Below are 8618 nucleotides of genomic sequence, written 5' to 3' on the forward strand. Positions count from 1 at the left end.
CTCCGTGGGAAATTTGAATAGGTGAGAGGCTGAGGCCAGCAGTTGGTGCTGTTTTGCCCACATACACCTCTGCATGGATGACTCAAACCCACACTGCCTGAACCCACAAGCTGCCTACACTTGACTTATCAACTACTGAATGGACTGAGGAAGCATAATCAACCTTCATCTCTCTCTCACACTCTCTACTTCTGCTCCTGCTCTCCGCCTGTCTTCATCAGCGCGGACACTTTTGCGCTTTCACCTCCTCGTTGGGCAGGGAGGATCACGGTGATATTTGCCCAGGCCTCGCTAATGACTTCTGATGAAGTCGCTCCAACAGGATTCATCAAACTCTTTAATGATTCTGGATGGTGTCCAGATGTTGGAGACAACAGCAGCACGACTTCACAGCGAAATTGATGGGTTTCATTTCCACTGATTTACTTTGAATGCTAATGCTGCATTCGTGTTGCATGGGAAAGATGGTAGATACGAAAAATAATTTACATAAACAAAGGCACCATACATACTGCATACTACACATATTCATCCACATTTTCTTACATTCCTATATAAAAAGAGCGCTATGCATCATTCCAATTTGTTATTCCAGTAACAGAAGTGAAATAAGATATAAATTGGGTCCAGGTTTTCCTGAACTCAGCTTTTTTTCCCCTTTAAGGTAAATTTGATCTTCTCCAGTTTGAGATGAAACATGACATCTTTCATCCACCTGGCACGAGATGGGGGTTTAGGATCTTTTCAGTTAAACAGGATAAGACAGTGAGCTAGTAAACAAGTAAAGGCTGCTACATTTTAGATATTTGTTGACCAAGCAGAATTCTCTGGTTTAACACTAAAAATACCTGTGAAATACCTGTATTCAAGTGTAGGTTATTACATATTCATTTCAAATAAAAGGAATAATTTTCACAGAATTAGTCATTTTGTGATCACCACTAATAAAAGATCATGGAAGGACACAACTGCTCGCTGGATTTTTTTGTTTGTGGTTGACACTGCAATGTTTGGCTTGCTGCAAAACATGAACTCAAATGTATGTATATGCATGTGAGTGAAGTGTGAAAACGCTGATCATGAGTCGACGGGAAATTTCAATAACGGCGTTTGATGGCTTGAAGTCGTTGCTTTTTAGCCATCAAGTCGTTCCAATGGGTATTCCCATACGGCATGAGAGCAGCAGAAGCATCGATTGCTATTCAACCACCGGTCAGACGTGTGTTAGTAATGGTGGCTGCCCATGTTGACTGCAGATTGATGTGGAAATAGCCTCTTGGGAGGTGTCCGGCTCTTCTTGGTACGACGCGGGCTAACCAGGGGGAGCTTAGGCTGGAAACACACCCAGACAGACAGAAATGTAGCAGCTTAGGGAGGAAACGCTGCTTGTGTCAGCGTGTCACGTAACAGTTTCACTGGCGGTGTCCGACAGACCTCGATGCCAAACCCCTAAATCCTGCTGCGTGTTACCTTCAAGGTCGCTGCACATCGCCCCGATACCTGCTGTTCCCCCCCGCGCGCACACACACACACACACACCCGCAAACACACACACACGTACACTCTCAAACTGCGGCCGAGGCCTGAGCGAGCTTATGCCCGGAGTAAACCTAGTGTCTCTGGTCATCCTTTCAGTCAGTCAGTGTATCGCCGCCCGGCCAAGCCTAAGCTGTCGTATTTAGACCTGGTTAACTGCTGTTCAGGGGGCGAGCGGCTTAATGGCTCGCTGTCCTGACTGGCAGACGATCAAGTGGCGCGACTCGCCGAGAGTTACATAACACTACGTCACGGGGGGTTGGATGTGGATGTGGCGGTTCTCTCTGAGTCACAGCTGGGAGAACGCTGCTCTTGGAACCACGGCGTTGCGGGACATAATTCTAATGTTATGCCAGCGTTTAACCCTTGGACAAGTTAATCTGGTATTAAGACTTGTTGTGCTGTCCTCAAGGAACCTCTCTGAATCACCACCAGACTCATTTGGACCGGCCTAAGAAAAACCTGCAAAGACAGGTTCATCAAATATTTAGGGTTGTTTATGTGAGCTGGACTTTTTTTCACCTTTCAAGCTCCAAACCGTTCACTTTTTCAGAGAGAACGGACTCGGCGGGCCTTATAAATAAGTTAGTTTACCAAGGTTTGGAGATTGGAAATAGTAAAAAAAAATAAAATAAAGGCAGGATGGGACATAAATTTCTCCCACCTGCAGGATGCATGGTCGCGGCCGTAGCGCTGGCTGTGATTGTGAAAGTGTCTCCTCGAGGCCCAGGGAAAGTGATGACTCTGAATTAGCTGAGCAGCAGAGAGAAGCAACAACACCTGCTCACAGTAATGATGCATGCCCAAAACAATCCTTCTAGACAAGGCTGAATGTAGGCCTCTGTGCTGCACACCGGGCTCCATGATGCATTAAAAACAGGGTACATGTGAGTGTGTGTGCACCTGTGTGTGTGTGTGTGTGTATATATTTCTATATGTGCCATTGGTGCGCTCCAGCATCTGCGGACATGCTTGTGTGATTGCCAACCTTGCCTGTGTGACATTTAGAAATTACAAGGGGGGAAATTTATAATTGCCTTGTTGCTCGGGTTCCCGGTCTCTGGAGTGCTTAAGGTGGGAGGTAGTGGGTGGATATGTGGGCGATGTGTGTGTGTGTGTGTGTGTGTGTGTGTGTGTGTGGGCCAGTGGGGGGTGGGGTGGTGGGGTTGCTTTAAAGTGCACCGTCCTGAGCCGGCCAAATTTAGATTGGCAGCAAACTGCTGACTTTTCCTCCACCGTCAGCGATTTGTCTGTTCAGGGCAGAGAGACGTGCGGAGAAATTAAGAGAGCCGAGGAACAAGGTGAAGGAAGGGAAGTCCGGATGGCAAGACCGGATCCCCGAAGACAGAAGCTCGCCTCCTCCAAGTCATCCCAATCAGCGCGGGTACAGCACTGTCACTGCATCTCTCTGTCACTTCGCTCGGGGGAAAGTGGCTGTCTGACCGGAGGAATGCGCTCGCTACAGAAGGAACACATAACGCTACAAAGCCTGAAAAAAAACTTTAAATTGCTTTGGCGAGTAAAGGCCCGCTGGTTTTATTGAAAAGTTTTAAAGTGTAAGTCAGCCAGATTCAGAATCAGGATTTGTGTGGGTTTCAAATCCCCAGGAAGATTCGCTTTTATCACTTTGGAGGTTTATTTAACACATTAGTGAGCTGATGAGGTCAAGGTTGGACACGGCAGATCAGCAATCTATCCCCTTGACCAAAGTCACCGGCAAGGATTTAGTCCGAGACCTTTTGTACATTAATTTATTCATCCCTATAATAATTCTCATGCGACGGCTCCGGACTGAAACTGTGTCTCACATCATTTGTGAATGTGCAGGGAGTAAGGCCTAATCCCTTCCCAAAGACTTAGCAGCTTTGCATTTCATTTCATTTTTTCTTCATCTTTTTTCCCCCCCCGCTTTAACCCATTTTCTCTTTCTGCATGCTCTCAGACAATGAGAATGTCCTGGGCTTTTCTTATCCATGTCCATAAGCTTATTTAAGACAATTAATCTGTCTGGTTTGGCATGTTTTAATGTGATCTGGAGGGCAGAGACTGTGTATTAAATACAGGTGATTCTCCCTTTTCCAGGGCATTCCTGTTGTTCGTTGTATTCCTCTTACACAGCTGCCTACTTTAAAGTCAGGACTCCTGTAATCCTCTCTCCCATCAGTGGATACACATACACACTCACACACCTTTGGTTCACACCCTCGCACATATGCACACATGCACACAAATGCATGCACTCTGCACACATACTCTGTCTTTCCCCGAATAATATTCAAATACATATTCATCGCTCATTTGTTTTTATTCGACACCAAACTCCAGTCCTTTCCTGCGAGCCGTCCTTTCATCTGAAACCATCGCTGCCGTTACATCACCGACTGACCTCCGTTTCACATGAAAGTCTTTGCATCAAAATACCTCGGTGCAGACCTGGAAATAGCTGCGGCTTGAGTCAGGTTTTTCTCCGAATATCCCGGCAAACGGCATCTACGCTCACCATGACGCGGCTGGACGTAGCGCTCTATCTATAGACCCACAGGTCCTTATTTAGGAGCAAAGGTCACCCCTCGCACCGGTCACCCCTATCTCCTTCCCTTCGGGTCAGGATGAGGACGGGATGAGGACGGATTAGACGTCCGTGCTCTAGGAAAATGTCTTCCCGCGTTGGACGAGCGCCGCCGAGATTCCTGGTAAAACGGAGCCGAAGGGAAAGCGTTCCAACTGTTTGGAGGGTGGTGTACTCTGGGCCTTGGCTACCCTTTGGTCTGCTTTATGCAGTGTGGGCTAATCTTTGCTAATTAAAGCAAATCCTCTTTACCTCATTTCAGCATTAGGTTCACTAGCATTGTTGGCGGTGGCATCATTTAAGTGGTTTTAGAGTGCGGTGGAGTTGTTGCTCGTCGTCCTAAGCAGCGCTCCAGTGTTGTTGCTGTGGGAATGAGATTGTCAAGGCTGAGGCAGAGGACTCTCCAGTGGGTTTATTAAAGCTTTATTCATCCAGGGAATGTCAGCTGAGCATGCGTGCTGTTTTCCAGCAGCACCCTCCTTTTCATTCACAGTTACACCCATTCAAATGTGGGACAATGACCCTTGGCTGTCATTGTTGAGGGAGGATAGAGCATTGCCGGTCTGGGGAGTCAAACCGGTGGCTGTCTGCTCACAAGCCCACTTATATACTCTAGACTATTGCAGATCAAACTTGCTTTCCACCTGAAATCAACATGCCTGCTGGGTAATTGGATTGTAATGGGATAGCGCAAAAAACGCATCAAATCCAAGTGTAAATGCACCCAAACCCCCTCTGGAGGTGACCGGAGATGCATTTGGCCACATTAAGAACAAAGTAAAAATGCGATGCGTCTCCAGTCCACATTCAGCCACTACATAAATGGAGATAAACTCAAGCACACAGATCCAGCAAGGAAATACACACAAATCAAACATGTGGCAGGCAGCTTGGACAGTAACATACTCATCAAAAATGCATTGTGAGGATACTAAGAAAAAATATCTGTTTACTCTCTAACCTGAAATATTACAAATATTGGGATTATGAAGTGATGTGCGCCACAATAAATGCTTTGTTGAGTGGGAGAGAAATGTATAGATTTCAGTTTGTACCAGAGAAGCATTTAAATGTTGATGTCATCCAGCTAAATCACAGCTAGCCACCGACATGCACGCTAAAGCCAAGTGGAGAGGAGAGAGCTATAGGAGAGAGCGAGCCGGCCGGTAAAATATCTAGAAATACAGAACAGACAACATACAGACAGCTGGTTGCATCTGATGTGGTAACATTAAAGCGATACATGTGAGGGTCCACAGCACTATGGCAGTCTCTGTTGTGAGCCTCAGAGTCCCTCGGCGCTTTGAACTCAGCCAGCCACAAAATAATGGACCACCTGCTGTCGTTCACTTCGGGAGCCAGGGACTGGACACATCGAGTTTGTGGACCATTTCATTCTGTGTATGTGTGTGTGTGTGTGTGTGTGTGTGTGTGCAAATCATATTTCCAATGAGTCTTTTTAAAGGAAGCACCGCTGGGATTTTGCTCTGTAATGGAGGTTAACAGCGTTAGGCTACACAGATACCGCCGGGGTAGCGAGGAGGCAAGATAAATACTACAATACATCAGTCACATACACACACACTTACACACACACACACATACATACACATTTGCTCTCTTCTGTTCATCACAATAGCACTGATGGAGAGGCTTCCACTTGACTATAATTTCCACATGATTCAATTTTTTCTGTGTGTGTGTGTGTGTGTGTGTGTGTGTGTGTGTGTGTGTGTAAGGATGGATATGGGTGCCATATCTCCATGGACAGTGCGTTGGTGAGATAATTTGCATGCTGATTGATGAACTTGTGTGCAAATGCCTGCTATGTGTTAATTAATCCATGTTCACCAGTCACACCCCATCTGCAGAGTGGGTCTATATATATGTACACACCCCTTCCCTATAATTTCCACATAATGAGCATGTGCGTATGTGTGTGACTGTGTGTGTGTGAGAAGAAGAACAGATTGAGCGCAATGAAGTCAGTGTGTGTGTGTGTGTGTGTGTGTAGATGACGCAGGACAGCTCATGAAGCGAGTGTCACCAGGCCTTGTGCTCTCTTTGAATGTCACTGTGTGAGGTCAGTTAGTCTTAGAACACAAACACACACACACACATATATATACATATACACACACCCATAGAGATATAACACATATCTCTATGCACACACCGCTGTGGTCACTCTGTACAAATCCTTAAGCTTATGTAAGCACCTGCGTCCTACAGTCGGGCACAGACAGGAATAACCCTATTAAGGGGCTTAGACGCACGCACACACACACACACACACACACACACACACACACACACACTCTGTTCCAGATCTTTGAACAGGGCTAAGCTTTATTTTTATTTTAAGAGAGTCATCAATGACGTTTTTTCAAGACTTTAGGTTTGTGTCATTTGATGGATACACAAATCATCTTGTGTGCCCAAGTGATCCAAACAACGCACCATAATGATATTACACTGAACACTAAATGACAGCATTATAACCCTTTGACAGTGGGTAAATTGAGTTTTCCCTTACACAACGGAAAAAACACAACTCAATCACATGTGTAATTCCATAAAATTGCTGGTTGTGGCTGGCCAGCTAAATGTTCGAGCGACCTGTCTCTGCTCTGTGGTACAGTCATGCTCGGGGCAGCTCTTACGTAATGGACTTTATGCAGCCTCATGAATCGCTGGTGATTCTCCCCTTATTTGGCAAGGGCTTGAGGATGACACAGCAGAAACGCCGCCGCCCTGTCATCAGTGCATGGCTATTTCTGGCTAATGTCTTCTCTTGGCTCCTCATAAGGTGTGTGTGTGTGTGTTTTTGTGCGTGTCTGCCTTCCTGTCTGTTAATAGCTCTGCCTGTTAATCTTGTTTCTCTGAGCATGACCTCAGTGTTACACACAGGTCCAAGGAAGCAACGGGATTCACACACTGGACGAAAAAGCTAAAGTCGTATTCTTACAACAAAGGTGAATTAAACCACGGCTCCGCATATAAATGTGTTTATACTTGGTTTGGCTTATTGTTCGTTCACTGACACTGTTAGCATGGCGATGTAAGTAGATGCAATCAGCCATGAAAGGAAATGGAGATGCTTTTCCACAAGGCAACACAACCAGTCATGTGATATTTTTGACCAATTGCAGATGATCACACAGCAGGGGCTGGTATGCAAATAATTTGACCAGTACCAGCAAGCCTGTACCAAGTCCCCAGTAAGTTGGCTGACTTCCAATGCCAGTGCCGTCATTCTGGTAATGTAGTTGCAGTATCATGGCTGGCCACTAGCTAATGGTCCTCCATTGTTTTAAATGTACATACAATGACAGCTTTGGCAGGTGGTCACAGGTACACGCATGTTTTTTTTTGCCACCGCTGCCTGAGTTGAAGGATGTTTGACTTTTCAACCAATCCGGAAAAAGCCGTGGAGGAGTTTCAGTTTTCTGGGTTTATGGGAGAACCTCTTCTTTCCTTTGGTAGTGTAAACTAAGTAAGTTAAGTAAGTTCAGTGTTAAGTATTGGGAGCTAGATAATGTTAGCCAGCCAGGAGCAAGCAAGCTAAGCTCTTATCCACAATATCCACATTAGTCTGTCACAATGAGAACCGACACGGGAGTCTTGCTAACGTGGCTTTTGGAAAAGGTACAAAGATTGATTAATTGAGTCTCTCAAACTGCAGTCTGCAGAATTAATTAACAGCATGAATGCTAATGCGAACACTGTTACTAATCACAGGGGTTCAGGCCACCAATATGATGATGTTCTTAGCAGTTGCACTTTGTAAATTTGTATTTATGGAGACAGGTCTACAGCCTTTTCTTTTTTGTAGCTGCTGGTTAATATGATTGACTTGTTGCGTTCATCTCACAGCACGTATTAACTTTGTAAAGATATGTTTTAGTTGATATTATTGCTGATCAAGACTCAATCACAAGTCAGTGTTGCATAGCTACATGATTTCAGTCTTCCATTTAAATGACTGCTCCAACTCTGCCATGAACAAAGAGACTGACGTGAACACTGAAATGTTATTCTCTCGCTTTTGATCTTAAATGAGCTGGATCCTGAAAGACAAAGTGATCTAGGTTTCTCATCATGGTGGAACAGATGTTTTTTTCAAGGTAGGTCCGATGTCAACAACCAAGTGTTTGACTGATACCACACACAGATATATACAAAAAAGAACTTCACAGACTTTAGATTTGCTAATCACAGCTCATGTTTATTTATACTCACTAAATAGTATTGTTAATGCGTAGCATGTTTATTTTGTCATGGGCCCGGTGTGCTACATGCCAACCCATGTCTTTTTAACCACAGACAGGGGAAGTGAAATCGGATGGCAGCAACAATGAGAGAGAATGAACCTGCTTGACAATACACTTAAACAGTGGCTATAGGAATTACCCACAGGAATTAGCCTTAGCTCTGCTTATAAGCTTAAAATGTCAACATCAGACTGCCAGTAGACATGGATAAATAGTCGTTTAGCCATCTCAGATTAGAT

The sequence above is a fragment of the Centroberyx affinis genome, unplaced genomic scaffold, assembly GCF_046629955.1.
Source record: "Centroberyx affinis isolate AG114_WGS23_722 - 3 ecotype Tasmania unplaced genomic scaffold, CSIRO-AGI_Caff_v1 ptg004712l_1, whole genome shotgun sequence".
Taxonomy (NCBI): Eukaryota; Metazoa; Chordata; class Actinopteri; order Beryciformes; family Berycidae; genus Centroberyx; species Centroberyx affinis.